This window comes from Sciurus carolinensis (genome assembly GCF_902686445.1).
Source record: "Sciurus carolinensis chromosome 14 unlocalized genomic scaffold, mSciCar1.2 scaffold_114_arrow_ctg1, whole genome shotgun sequence".
Lineage (NCBI taxonomy): Eukaryota > Metazoa > Chordata > Mammalia > Rodentia > Sciuridae > Sciurus > Sciurus carolinensis.
The window spans coordinates 2,897,104-2,913,659 of NW_025920106.1; positions in this window are offsets into that span (position 1 = coordinate 2,897,104).

A 16,556-nucleotide genomic window follows, 5' to 3' on the forward strand; every position below is an offset into this window, starting at 1 on the left:
CAATATATTCTGAGATATGCAATAATTATACTAAGCTTAGGTATTTCTTCATAATCTCAAAATAAAACAAAGAAAATCAAATGAGATAGTAACATAAAATATCTTGTGCATTCTACCATTTCATATAGGACAAAAATGAAACAAGATCAATTAATGGAGGAATGAAAATAAAGACCCAAAAAGACTTGTCTAACAATAACTGTCATGTCCTACTCTGATTATTAGGGCAAAAATTTTGTATAAGAAAACTTCACACAATGCACACAACTCACTCTATGTTTGAGAAGAAGCAATACAACCAAGCAGGTTTTTAAATGTAATTACTACCCAATCCCTTATAACACTTTTACTATCTTGATATAATTAAAAATGAGCTTGTATTCCCAGAGTTCTCAGTATTCCACATTCCAAAGACTTGATTGATAACTGTGTGATTATAAATAATTATCATTGGATGAAGATCAAACACCTGTGTTTGAAGTTCTCCAAATTCAATTGCTGTCATTCCTACAGCCAGATGTCAAAAAGTTGGTTGTAGCCACCATCCTTCTCTATTGCCACAACTTTTGAAACCATCATAGAAGGAATCAGTGAACCTAACATTTTCATTAAAAAAAAATACTGCTTCTTATAACCATTAGATTTGGAGAGAAAGGAAGCTAAGAGGTCTTTGCTAGGAAGGAAGAAACTTCACCAGGAAAGACTTAATCTTTCTGTCTCTCTTTCTTACTCACATATACATACTCTTTTAAAATTCATGTTTTAAAAATCTTGAATACTGGTGATCTGAGAAAATCCTTGCTATATACTTTAGTTTGTGTTAGGTGAATCTTGTTATATAACACAGGAAAATGGAAAAGAACACCTAAAACCCTGTGAATATCACAGAAAACTTCCCAAAGGAGATAAAACTTAACAAATGAATCAGCAGGGAGCTAAGGTGAGTGAGGAGTCTGAGCATTTCAGGATGTAAGTGCAGGTAGACAAGGAAAGTGCATGGATCACCTGGAGAGTTGCTGGGGCAGGGCAACACAATATGTGTGATCCACAGATGAGATGGGTCTTATGCTGCTGTTTATTATTCAGCAACAAGTACAGAAACAGAGTAAGCATTCTCCCTTGTCCAAATGATCAATTTTTAGCAATTAATTTTACTTTATTTTATAAAAGTATGCCTGTGATAGGAAATTAAAAAATATTATCCTTTGTAGGAGAGGATTTAGAGAGTTTAGACAGTTTAGGAAAAATGAGCCTCAAAAGTATGGGCTAGATTATGAATAACCTATTGGTTACAAAAGGATATTCATTTAGATTTTCTGAACCTGCTTGAAAGGCATAATTATGGTAGGAAACTTAATCTAGAACTCACAAAAACATGAACAACAGTGTGAGAGAAGGTAAAACCAGTAGGACAGGTGAGTTAGAAAAAAATTCCAAATATACAAAGGAAAAAAGGAAAAGGACATTTTGAAGACTCTGGTAGAGAGAATTAAATAAAAGCGGCTGTCTGAAGTTATTGAGTTCAGTATAAAATGCAGAATGAGATCTATTTCTAAGAAATTGCTAAGTGTATAGAAGTCTGAACGTCAACTGAGTAGCTGGGCTGGAGTTACATACTTGGGAGTAAGGGGTATATGATGGCTTCTGACATTATACAGTACAGATGATACTACCCAAAAGAAATAGTCATTTTATTTTGATATTTACTGTTTTAGAATAGATTTATATTTATACTTATTATACACAAGTTGCTCTAAAAATAACTTTATTTTGTTTATTATTATTATTTTTTAATGTGGTACTGAGGATCAAACCCAGTGTCCCACAGTGTGCTAGGCAAACACTTTATCATTGAGCCACAACCCCAGTCCCACAAGTTGCTTTTATATGTATTTAAGTTACAAAAAGTTCTACTAACAAACTGCCTTTCAACTTAAGTGTGGTTAATGATGTGTAAGATATATACTAAAAATGCTGACCTGTAAATATATATTACCTATGAGTTCTACATACATAAGAATGGATCCAGGACTAAAAAGAAGAAAATGATTACTATGGAGTCTGATGATAAAAGGTAAGTTTCATAGCCAAAATAGGTTGTACTGGAGCCCAGAAAAAACATATCAATTTCACTTCCTCTGCCCACTAGAATCATTTAGTGGTGGCTAACAGGGATGCCAAGCTAACATTGTTGTGCTCCCTGGCCCAGTGGGAAATGGAGCTGTTGACCCATCAGTCTGCCATAGGTGATGAAAGTCACCCTTTGCAATGGGAAAACTTAAGATAAAAACAGGAGAATATGTTCCTGAAGTGATAACAAATAAAACTAAAGTAACAATATTTCACATAGTACTATCAGGGTACAAAAATATAAAATTTGACTGGAGAAGAGTGTTTACAACAGAGGATAGTCATAAAAAGAGGCTGAGGAGGGAAATGGGCATTGCACTGAAAGGAATTCTACAGATAACCTAACTTACCTGTGCTTTCACATAACATTGATTGGTGCCTTCCTGTTGTTAAAAGCAGCACACAGTAACTGAATAGAATTTGGAGTACATGAAAAACAAGTGAAGCACAATCTCAAGCAAAAAGAGTCACTCTTTCACACATTCTCATTCATACTTCTTACTTAGACATGTCTTTTATAAAACACAACTTTTAAATTACCTTGCATATACTAATTTTAATCTTGACTTTATTTTCTTTTTTGGTACCAGGGATTGAACTCAGGGGCACTTTACCACTGAGTCACATCCCAGCCCTATTTTTTGTATTTTATTTAGAGACAGGGTCTCACTGAGTTGCTTAGCACCTTGATTTTGCTGAGGCTGGCTTTGAATTTGAAATCCTCCTGTCTCAGTCTCTCAAGCTGCTGGGATTTCAGGTGTGCACCACTGTGCCTGGTTTAACCTTCACATTTTGATTAGTAATCTGCCATGAACTTAATCCACTGCCTTTTCATCTTTTACAACATAATTTTTATTATTCAGCATATTTTTCCTTTGAATTGAAAGGTATACATGATTCCTTTAACATATTGCAGGAGGTGGCTCAGTTGTAAAGCACCCCTGGATGCAGTTCTCATTACCAAATACTAAAAAATTTAAAAAATCAAAAAAGTTTCTTATGGTTTACAAAACACATCACAGATAAGTTACTCTTCAAAATTATTTTGCTCTAAACTTATTTAATTTTTTCCAGAGAAACAACAGTTTATTCTGGGCTATGTATATGCACTTTGAATAAAGTATTCAGTTCACAGATGGGTTTGCTGTATCATTCACAATTGAGCTTGCAATGACACAGGCTTATTTATTTATTATTAGAGCTTGAAGGTTATACACAGTAGTTGGGTTTATCCTGAAAAACTCATATATACATGAAAATTGATTTAAGTTTCTTCAAAAATTTTCTACCAATCTTCATTTCCATTGTCAAATGTTTAGTGATAGAGGGGATTATTCATGATTCCAGATGCTTTCCAATTTGATAAAAGAAGTATATTGATGTTTATTTAATTTGCATTTTTGTTCAAGGGAAACACTTTTCATATTTTAAGACTTCATATATGTGTTATGTTAATAACTCTGTCTCTAATGAAACATTCTATTGACTTAAAAGAATGTATATATTAAAGATATTAAACCTCATTTGGTATATTTTAGCCAGTATTTCCTATTTTTTCACTTAAATTTTAAGGTGCCCAACATGCATTTTAAAATTTTCATGTAAAATTGATGAATCATTCCCTTAAAAGTTTCAAGCCAAGAAAGCTTCAACTCTAAAGTAGATAGTTACTGATGGCTCTTTCAGCATTAGTTATGAAGTATGGAGATACTTTACTTTTTGAATAATACACTATCTAAATTATTTATCTGCATATTAAGGAGTCCAATCTTTTACATGCATAGTCAAATTCTGTAACAATAAATGAATTACTTTACATATTAAGGGTTATTATTATGTCTCCTATAGTATTTCAATCATCTGTAAATAACTAAAAGAGCACTTTAGAAAGATTATTTTGCCAGTATCTGGAAGTATTAAGTATGGAGGTTAATCACTAAACATGAAGAGACAAAAATGAACCAATCACAGTAATGTCTTACCAATAAGATGTTCCAGCAAAAGATATTTGCTTTGCTATATTACCTGATATATTTGCTGCAACCTAAAAATGAGCTAGTGAAAAAAAGAATAGAATAGAAATTTTTAATTCTTTTCAGAGCAAGTAATGTTTCTAAGTTTCACAGTTCCAATTATACTATAGGCATAACATTAAAAATTCAGATGTTTACATCAGGTAATTGTACTTAAATTGAATACCTTAATTTTTCTTAGGTTATAACAAACATATTAAAATAAATTAATAGAATTTACTACAATAAAAATGTACTTTATTAAGAACAAATTCAATAAAAGTGCTTTGAGATCCAAGATGGCAGACTAGAGGGTGACTGCATCGCCCATCACTCCAGAACCCAGGATTCAAGAAGAGGAGGCAATGAGAGACTCAGACTAACATAGAGGCATGGGATGAGAATCTCCCACTGGGTGAAGCTTGGCCCGGACAGGGGAAGCTTCATGGAGCAGGCCAGGGAAGCTAGAGACTTCCCCAAGCAGCCCTGCTCCCTCTGGTGGCAGGCTCCTTCCACAGTCAGCTTCTTGGAGCAGGCCATCCAGTGACAGCCTTTTCACACAGAGCCAGCTTCTAGTCCCAGACCCAGCAGCGGGCCCCAGCCCACAGGTGGCTTCTGGGACCAGGGCAGGGCAGCCAGAGACTTCCCCAAGCAGGCCTGCTCCCTCCAACTGCAGGCTCCTTCCACAGCCATATTCTTGGAGCAGGCCACCCAGTGAGAGCCTTTCCACACAGAGCCAGCCCCCAGCCCTGGAACCAGTAGCAGGCTAGGGGAGGCTTTCTTCGGAAGCACTGCATTATCAAGTTTCTACAAGATTTCAGGCTACGGAAAGCTGGGAGGAGATATACTGGAAATCTACAGGGACACTATAAGCCAAAGAGAAAATCTGCAATATCTCAGAGTCCAACTGATATCTGACCAATATGAGAAAACAAGGGAAGAAAATGTCCCAAACAAACCTAGATACTATAACAATAAAACCCAATGACAGCACAACAGAAGAAAAGTCAAAAAGGGAGTTCAGAATGTACATAATTAAAACAATCAGGGAAGCAAATGAGAAGATGAAAGAGCAAATGTAGGCATTGAAGGAGGAGATGAAAGAGCAAATACAGGCATTAAATGATTGCACCAATCAACAGTTAAAAGAGCAAATACGGGAAGCAAGAGATCATTTCAATAAAGAGTTAGAGATACTGAAAAAACAAACAAACAGAAATCCTTGAAATGAAGGGAAAAAAAAACAAATATTCCATAGAAAGCGTAAGCAATAGGATAGAATACCTGGAAGACAGAACCTTAGACATTGAAGACAAAATATTTCATCTTGAAAACAAAGTTGAACACACAGAGAAGATGGCAAGAAATCATGAACAGAATCTACAAGAATTATGGGATATCATGAAAAGGCCAAATTTAAGAATTATTCTGATTGGGGAAGGCTTAGAGAAACAAACCAAAAAAATGAACAATCTATTCAATGAAATAACATCAGAAAATTTCCCAAATATGAAGAATGAAATGGAAAACCAGATACAAGAGGTTTATAGGACTCCAAATATACACAATTACAACAGACCCACACCAAGGCACATTATTATGAAAATATCTAACATACAAAATAAAGACAGAATTTTAAAGGCCGCAAGAAAAAAGAATCAAATTACATTCAGAGGGAAACCAATAAGAATATCAGCAGATTTTTCAATCCAGACACTAAAAGCTAGAAGGGCCTGGAACAACATTTACCAAGCCCTGAAAGAAAATGAATGTCAAACAAGAATCTTATACCAAGCAAAACTTACTTTCAGATTTGATGACAAAATTAAATCTTTCCATGATAAACAAGAGCTAAAAGAATTTACAAAAAGAAAGTCGGCATTGCAGAACATTCTCAGCAAAATATTCCATGAGGAAGAGATGAAAAACAATGATGCAAATCAGCAACGGGAAGAACTAGCCTAAAGGAATAGCCAAATAAAGGAGAAACCAAATCATGTCAAAAAACAAATATGAGTCAAATGACTGGGAATACAAATCATATCACAATAATAACCCTGAATGTTAATGGCCTGAACTCATCAATAACAGACATAGACAGGCAGATTGGATTAAAAAGAAAAATCCAACAATATGCTGCCTGCAAGAAACTAATCTCAAAGAAAGAGATACCCATAGACTAAAGGTGAAAGAAAGGGAAAAAACATACCATGCACATGGACACAACAAAAAAGCTGGAGTATACATCCTCATTTCAGATAATATGGACTTCAAGCCAAAACTAGTCAGAAGGGAAATAAAAGGACATTACATACTGCTTAAGGGAAGCATAAATCAGCAAGACATAAAAATCAAAAATAACTATCGGCTCATCCATGTACGTAAAAAAAATCCTTCTTAATTCCAGAAATCAAATAGACCACAATACAATAGTACTAGATGATTTTAACACACCTCTTTCACCACTGGATAGATCTTCCAAACAAATATTGAATAAAGAAACCATAGATCTCAATAATGCAATCAACAATTTGACCTTAACAGTCATATATAGAATATACCATCCAACAAAGAATGAATATAGTTTCTTCTCAGGAGCACATGTATCCTTCTCTAAAATAGACCATGTTTTATGCCTCAAAGATACTGTTAGCAAATACAAGAAGATAGAGATACTACCTTGTACTCTATCAGATCACAATGGATTGAAATTAGAAATAAATGACAGAATAAAGAACAGAAACTTCTCCAATACCTTGAGATTAAATAATATACCATTATATGATGAATGGATAACAGAAGACATGAGGATGGAAATGAAAAAATTATTAGAAGTAAACGAGAACAAAGACACATCAAAATAAAATCTCTGGAACACTATGAAAGCAGTACTTAGAGGAAGATTTATTTCATTGGGCGCATTCAACAAAAGAAGTAGAAATCAACAAATAAACGACTTAACACTGTAACTCAAAGCCCTAGAAAAAGAAGAGCAGACCAACACCAAAAGTATTAGAAGACAGAAAATAGTTAAAATCAGAGCCGAAATCAACAAAATTGAAACAAAAGAAACAATTGGAAAAATTAACAAAATAAATAGTTGGTTCTTTGAAAGAAATAAACAAAATTGATAAACCCTTAGCCACACTAACAAGGAGAAAGAGGAAGAAAACTCAAATTACTAAAATTTGGGATGAATAAGGAAATATCACAACAGACAAGAGTGAAATACAAAACATAATTAGAAGCTATTTTGAAAATCTATACTCCAACAAAACAGAAAACTTTGAAGACATCAACAAGTTTCCAGAGACATATGAATTACCTAAACAGAATGAGGACATATACAATTTAAATAGATCAATTTCAAACAATGAAGTAGAAGAGGTCATCAAAAGCCTACCAACAAAGAAAAGTCCGGGACCAAGTGGTTTCTCAGCTGATTTCTACAAAACCTTTAAAGAAAAGTTCATTCCAATACTCCTCAAAGTATTCCTTGAAATAGAAGAGGTGGGAACTCGCCCAAACTAATTCTATGAAGCGAATATCCCCTGATACCTAAACCAGACAGAGACACATCAGGGAAAGAAAATTTCAGACCAACATCCTTAATGAACAGCAATGCAAAAATTCTCAACAAGATTTTAGCAAATCGCATACAAAAATGTTTTAAAAAGATTGTACACTACGATCAAGTGGGTTTTATCCCAGGGATTCAAGGTTGGTTCAACATCCGAAAATCAATAAAAGTCATTCACTCTATCAACAGACTTAAAGTTAAGAATCACATGATTATTTTGATATATGCAGAAAAAGCATTCAATAAAATACATCATCCCTTCATGCTCAAAACACTAGAAAAAATTGAGGTAGTGGGAACATTCCTTAACATTGTAAAGGCCCTCTACGCTAAGTCCATGACCAATATCATTCTAAATGGTGAAAAACTGAAAGCATTCCCCCTAAAAACTGGAACAAAGCAGGGATGCCCTCTTTCACCTACTTCTATTCAACATCATCCTTGAAACTCTAGCCAGAGCAATTAGACAAACCAAGAAAATTAAAGGGAAAGAATCGGAAAAGAAGATCTCAAACTATCCCTGTTCGCTGATGACATGATTATATATTTAGAGGAATCTGGAAATTCCACCAGAAAACTTTTAGAACTCATAAGTTAATTCAGTAAAAGTACCAGGTTACAAGATCAATGCTCATAAATCCAATGCATTTTAATACAGAAGTGATGAATCTTCAGAAAGAGAAGTTAGGAAAACTACCTCATTCACAATAGTCTTGAAAAAATAAAATACTTGGGAATCAATCTCACAAAAGAGGTGAAAGACCTCTACAATGAGAACTACAGAACACTAAAGAAAGAAATTAAAGAAAACGTTAGAAGATGGAAAGATCTCCCATGTTCTTGGATAGGCAGAATTAATATTGTCAAAATGGCCATACTATCTAAAGTGCTATACAGATTCAATGCAATTCCAATTAAAATCCCAATGATGTACCTGACAGAAATAGAGCAAGCAATCATGAAATTCATCTGGAAGAATAAGAAACCCAGAATAGCTAAAGCAATCCTTAGTAGAAAGAGCCAAAGCAGGGGTATGGCAATACCAGATCTTCAACTCTACTACAAAGCAATAGTAACAAAAATGGCATGGTATTGGCACCAAAATAGACAGGTAGATCAATGGTACAGAATAGAGGACATGGACACAAACCCAAATAATACAATTTTCTCATACTAGACAAAGGGTCAAAAATATGCAATGGAGAAAAGATTACCTCTTCAACAAATGGTGCTGGGAAAACTGGAAATCCATATGCAGCAGAATGAAATTAAACCCCTATCTCTCACCCTGCACAAAACTCAACTCAAAATGGATCAAGAAACTCAGAATCAGACCAGAGACCCTCCATCTTATAGAAGAAAAAGTAAGTCCAAATCTTCAACATTTCAGCTTAGTATTAGACTTCCTCAACAGTACTCCCATAGCTCAAAAAATAATGGAAGAATCAACAATTGGGATAGATTCAAACTAAAAAGGTTTCTCTCAGCAAAGGAAATGATCAGTAATGTGAAGAGAGAGCCTACAGAGTGGGAGAATATCTTTGCCACTCATACTACAGATAGAGTGCTAATTTCCAGAATATATGAAGAACTCAAAAAACTCTACACCAAGAATACAAATAGTCCAATCAACAAAGGGCCTAAGAAAATTAACAGACACTTCACAGAAGATGTACAAGCAATCAACAGATATATGAGAAAATGTTAAACAGCTCTTGTAATAAGAGAAATGTAAATCTAAACTACCCTAAGATTCCATCTCACCCCAATTAGATTGGCAATTATCAAGAACACAAGCAATAGGTGTTGGAGAGTATGTGGGGAAAAAGGTACACTCATACATTGCTGGTGGGGTTGCAAATTAGTCCAACTACTCTGGAAAGCACTATGGAGATTCCTCAGAAATCTTGGGATGGAACCATCATTTGACCCAGCTCTCCCACTCCTTGGCCTATACCAAAAGGACTTAAGTTAGCATACTACAGAGATACAGCCACATCAATGTTCATTGCTGCTCAATTCACCATAGCCATATTGTGGAACCAACCTACATGTCATTCAATTGATGAATGGATAAAGAATCTGTGGCATATACATACAATGGAATATTACTCCACCATAAAGAATGATAAAATTATGACATTTGCAGGCAAATGGATGAAATTGTAGAAAATCATGCTAAGTGAGATAAGCCAATCTCTAAAAATTAAAGGATGAATGATGTTGCTGATAAATGGATGATGACATATAATGGGGGGTGGGAGGGGTTAGTGTTAGGGTTAGGGTTAGGTTTAGGGTTAGGGTTAGGGTTAGGGAGAGGTGCAAGAATGGAGGAAGGAAGGACTGTGTAGAGGGAAAAGAGGGTGTGTAGGGTGGGGGCGGAGTGGGAAAAATGATAGAATGAATCAAACAACATTCCCCTGTGTAAATTTATGATTACACAAATGGTATGCATTTACTCCATGTACCGAGAATCAAATTGTATCCCATTTGTTTACAATAAAAAAAATAAATTTACTTTTGTTACAAGCTTACTGAAGTTAGTTTGGGGAACAAAAAGTATTTAAACACATGGGCAAAACACATTCCTGAATTTCTTTTATCCTAACTTAACAGGGATAGTATCTTACTATTTTTAGAAATGTACTTTTTCTTGATATATCATTTTTTATATTGTTTGTTGTTAAAAATGGTTATAAAAAACTAAATAGAGTTCATTTCGTCATTTAACATATCAGGAAATTTTACCCTCACATATTAAAAATATTAATTATTGAATTATATTCCATAAGTAATAAACTGTGGTTTAACAGTTTTTCTATTGCTACAGCTATGTATTTTTTCTAGCATAAGTAAATACCTCTAAGAATATGACTTTTTTATCTTTAGGATTAATTTGTACAAACTGAGTCTCAGGACTAAAAATTACTGTGCCAAAATATAAACACTATTATGATTCAATATGAAAATTAAAATTAAATAATGTCATTTCTCATCTAAAATTTTATTAATTTTTGGAAAAAAATTTTGATATTTGAAACATACCTAATTTTATAATCACCATGATCTGTTAATAAAATATTTGCACCCCCCAAAATAGAAATTCTAACAAATTAGCATCAGAAATTTCTTCCAATATAATTAGCAATTTAAACATATAAAATTAACTTACTTTCATATTCCTATGCATTTTGCCTTTAATGTGCAAATAGGCAAGACACTGAGATTTAAAAAATAAAATGCATCTGTCATGAGCACTAAAGTCAGATGGCTTGCCTCTTTTCCTCCTCCAGCAACTGCTGGGAGCAGGGTTTGCTCTTGTGCCCTGAGTTTGCCCTGGGTGTTTGCGCCTCACTGAACTGCCAGGCGCATGAGCTGAGCTGAGGATCAAAGCGGAAGTGAGGCAGGGCTGCAGTGCGTCTGAGTTGTGGTGTTGGAAGTTGCGGCGTCCTCCAGAGGTCTCCTGGTTTCCCTGACAGTGTTGGTGCTGTTGCTTCTGGGACTTCTGTGACCCCACAGGCAATGGAGCGACATGCGTGTCATCACAGAGGAGAACTGGAGGGAATTGCTGGAAGGAGAAAGGATGATAGAATTGTGAGTGTAGGGGATTGTCCTGCAATGCCGGTCAGGTCCCCTGGAGCCTGCTTACCCGATCTCATCCCCTCTTCCTCAGGCAGGCCCCAGCTTCCCCAGAATTTGCCTCCCAGTCCCTGAGCAGGTGCTCCGACTCCTCCAGATCCCCAGCTCCTTTTCATCTTCACTGTGTTCCAGTGTTCCTTTTCCAGTGCTGTGGTGCGCTGAAGGATTTGTGCTCAGTTGAATTCTCTCTTAACTTTTCTTCAGGACTTTGAGACTGGGATTTGGAAGTCATGGGGTGTGGGTGGAGTCTGACTAGTTCCCATCCTTTATAGATGGACATCCAGACTTATTTTCACTAAGTTTTACAGAAGAGAATATTGAGCACAATCTCTAACTTTTTCTTTATTCTTAAGAAACTTCCATTTGTGGTGTTGGAATTTGGGACTTTTTGTTGCATATGCTAAGTTGAAATAGGGTTATTTAAAAATATTCGTGCACCCCTCCTCACATTCTCTTCTCCCATCTCATTTTTTTTTTTTTTTTGCGATGCTGGGGTTCAAACTCAGGGCCTTGTGCTTGCAAGGCAAGCACTCTACCGACTGAGTAATCTCCCTAGCCCTCCCATCTGATTTTTTCTTTATGTATTTGCAATGTAGAGAATCCTTGAGTTGTGACTCCTTGGCCTTTGTAAGTGATAGTGCATTAAGAAATTATTACTTTAATTATTACAAACTCTTAAGAGCATTAGGTTGCAGTAGTTTGAACCAAACCCTGTGTCTTGTCTCGTAGTTCTAACTTAAAGTTCTTTTTGCTACTATATGAAATTAATGCCTTTGTTTTAGATGCTAAATAGTTGTTGGTGGTAGTATGACTGAAAAGAGTGGTGTAACAGATATTAACCAATACAACATTATTGAATATTGTTTGTATACTGCACAATACAATAAACTTTAATTGCATTATCATATTTAATTCCCTAATGATAGTTACTATTATCTCATTATACAGATGAGAGACAGATGTCTAATTTATCTGACCAGATGTTGGTATATTGGCTTTCTTTGGGCCTCCAGAATAAGCATGGAATAATTTTTAGATACCTGCTTCTTTAACAAGACTCAGGTATTTTTCTGGATCATGTATAAAGTAAGTTGGCAATTAAGGAAGCAAGTGGTGTGGATATCCCAAAGGGAGAACCCAGAAGACAGTCAGTAAATTTTGAATCATAAAACATAATAACAAAAATAAAATAGGGGAAAATATTTAGTATGCATATAATCTGTTGTTGAAACTGTGGAGGAGGGGAAATATAACCAGTGGCAGTATTTGTTTGTTTGTTTTTTTATCAGTATCTTGTTTTAGATTTCAGTCTGTAAAATATTTAATGTTAAAAACAATATGTTAAGCAGTAGAGCTTATGAGTTTATATGCAGAATATAGTCAAATATTACTTCAAGATATTTTTAAATTCATTCAGTCAAACAGTAAATATAGCATCAGAAGAGGTATTAAGGAGAAAACAACAAACAAAATACACTAACAATGAGTTAAATCCAAATTAGAGTATCTATCAGAAATTATAGAAGTGTTTTCCTTCTTTGTCTTTGGCTAAAGATTTAAGGTTCAACAAGTCTTTAAAACACAAGATACAATACATTTGAAAAAAAGAAAGGATTGCTGGATAGGGTGGCACACACCTTTAATCCCAGCCACTCAGGAGGCTGAAGAAATTCCTATCCCTGACACAAAAAAAAGAAGAAAAGAATTAAAGAAAAAGGAATTAGTATTCTTAACAGTGTACTTTTAATTACAAGTGAATTATTTTCAGTTAATCTATTCCTGATCAGAAGTTGCTATAGAGATATTTTCATTGTGATGTAACTTATTATTAAGGAGTTTGAGTTTTATGTATCATACTAGTTAGCTTTATTCTGCAGTCCTGTTTTTGAAATTTTCCCTAAATCAAGTCAAGAAAATATGAATACAGAAATTGTATTTTTGTTTTTTAACATGTGTAGACAGGGTTTAAAGGAAATCATGGAAGTAGAACTTTTAAGAGCAGGGTAAGCATTCCATTCCATGGACATTCTCATAAACAGGAATGTAGTATTTTCAGAAAACAGCTAACCCTTGAGGAGAAAGTAGTGGGTGATATAGTAGAGTTAAGTCAGAAGGAACAGAAATGTGTAGTCTGCAATATCAGGTCTTTTAGTTTGACTTCATTGGTATTCTAATCTGGAGGTAGGAAATCTTCAAATCTGTCCACCTGCTGTACCTTGATGTCATCTAGGTGGTAAGCTAAATATTAAGAGGTACTTCTCCTCATTTAAAATTTCAAAAACAGTGTGGCAGTTCTGTTGGGTTTGGTGGTGCATGCTTGTAATCCCAGTGATTCAGGAGACTAAGACAGGAGAATCACAAGTTTAAGGCCAGCCACTGAAACTTAACAAGACCTGTCTCAGTATAAAAAATAAAAAGGGTTAGAGTTATAGCTAAGTGGTAGAGCACTCCTGGGTTCAATCCCCAATACTGCCAAAAAGAAGAACAACAGAAAAACAAATGGGCAGTTCCTTGTGTGTGTCTATATCTTGTTTCCTTGTCCATTTTTCCAACTTTTTGTTTTATTCCTTTAGTCACTCATCCTCCCTTCTTATCTATTTAAATTTCTTTTCTCTATATCCCATGTGTTTCTCTCCTCCCTTTTTCTTCATTCCATTTCCCCATGTTCCTTAATTGGCTGTAATCAGTATTCCTATTTCTTTTTACTACTCAATATCACTGAATTGATCTGGAATTTCCTGCCCCTTTTCTCTTAGTCATGGCAATTACCTTGCTTTTTTCTCTTCATTTCTGCCTGTTGCAATCTTACTTGTCCTTCAAAAAACTACTTAAATTCAATCTTCTCCTTAAAACTTTATGTTTTGAATGGGAAATTCTTTGTAGTCTTTTTCTCTGAATGGAAAGAGAACCCCCTGACCATGTGGTAGGTAGTAGGGAACAATGGAGCTTTTGCACTTGAAGATGCACAAGACTGGAGAACAGTTAGGACTATTTGACAGAATCCCATACATAGGGAATGGAAGGTGGAGGGGGATGGAAGAAAGAGTGCAAAGTTGACTGTAAATAGAATCACTGAAGTCCCTGGGAGGAAAGCACTGCCCCAGTTTCTTCCAGTAATTGAAAACTGAATGGCAGAGGTGATGTGACTGTGATGCAAAGTGCCACAAAAAACAAACAAAAAACCCTTTAAACATATAGTTTAAAAATAGCTAATAATTTTTATGTTTCAGGCATTATTTTAATAACTTTTTATATGGTAATACTTTTAATATGTATGTTATACATAAAACTTAGACACCACCATTTTTTGAGATTTATCTGCTTACTGTGCTACATAGTACTTTCATACCTGGAAGAATAAGAAAAAATCTTAAGTCTTATGATTGTGTTTGGGGCTGAGATGTCATTAGTAGTAATTCAACATGCTTCTACATTGCTAATGCTTTTGAATATTAGGATGAACTAAAATCAGGTGAGGAAATAGTGAAAACAAATACAAAATTTATTTTCCATTGCTATTAATATTTAATTCTGATCTTTAGTTGTAAGGATGGTGAATCTAGACTGCTATCCAGGTCCAAGGACTAAGAAGGACTTCATCAACTTTATAAGTGGAAAAGAGTGGAAGAATATTGAACCTGTTTCCCCATGGTTTGGTCCAGGTTCTATTTTGTAAGTATAAGGGATTTTTCTTTTATTTACTTCCCAATTAATTGGAAGAGATAATTATATTTCTTGTAAATAAATACATGTACATAGTTTGTTTATTGGACACTTAAGGCATATTTGGATTTATTATGTGTTAGATATTTTTAGTTAGATCTTGTAAATCAAACACATAACCTTGATGCTTATTAAGCTAGGTGGGGCCATTCTGTAGAATTAAGCTTAGTGCCTTTTTAGGAATATTAAGATGCTTATCTTTGATCATATGTGTCATTAAAAACTTAATAGTGCCCCAAAGACTGAAGAGTGTAATGGGCATGTGGTAATTTGAGAGACTTAAACATTATCTGCATATATTACCTTTAAACTCCTTTATGTACAGTGATTAATTACGTGTGATTATTCTGCCCATCTAACTTGTATGGATAATGTGTCTGAACAATATCTAATGGTATGATTAATCCCTGAGCTTAAATTTAGTTAGAAGATAGGTTTTTATTATACCAGTTATGATTGTGAATGGCAAGCATATTTCCTGCTACACAGTTGGAGTACAAGGCCTCAATGGTCATTCAAGAGATTTGTGGGAATGGTGAGTTTTGTGGAGGTTATCAATTCTCATCTTATTCTAGTCTCCTCACCATACTTGCCCTTGGGAGATGGGGTGTGGATCACCAACCATCAGATAAAAGTACTTTGGATTCTGGGAGTGGGAGAAAGATCAGCTCTAAGCAGTAGTTTGTAATTGAAGTGTGTCTTTTCCTTCTATGCCTCCAGATATTTTTTTAGATATTGGAACTTCTCATTGAACCACCATGTCCAGTGCAATGATGGAACCTAGTATAGTATTCCTGATATAGTTTAATTAGTGCAGACAATAGTGAAGCCACATAAAAGTTTAAGTTCCTTGTTGCTATTCCTACTTGTCTTTTTGTTGTTGTTGTTGCCATACTAGGAATTGAACCCAGGAGTTCTCTGACACTAAGCTACATTCACAACCAATTTTATTTTATTTATTTATTTATTTTCTGGGGGTACTGGTAATTGATATCGGTGGGCACTCAAACATTGAGCCACATCCCCAGGCCTGTTTTGATTTTATTTGGAGAAAGGGTCTCACTGAGTTGCTTGGCACCTTGTTTTTGCTGCAGCTGGCTTTGAACTCACAATCCTCCTGCCTCAGCCTCCAGAGCCATTGGAATTACAGGCATGCACCACCGCATCCACCTGATTTTATTTTCATTTTAAGATTGGGTCTTGCTGAGTTGCTGAGGCTGGCCTCAAATTTTCAATCCTCTGTCTTAGCCTACCAACTGTCTGGGATTATAGGCCTGCACCACTATACACAGGTTCCCACTTGGCCTGTTAAAACAACAAAAGCAATGTGATTAAACTAGTTTTCAATGTTGAACTTACAATGTAACTAAGTTTTTTTTAATATTTTAAGTGAATCTTAACCTTTTATGTGGTAGAAAAGGCAGTAGCTTGTAAGTTTCTGTTGAATTCTAAAGGCAGCAGGCTGTACCTTT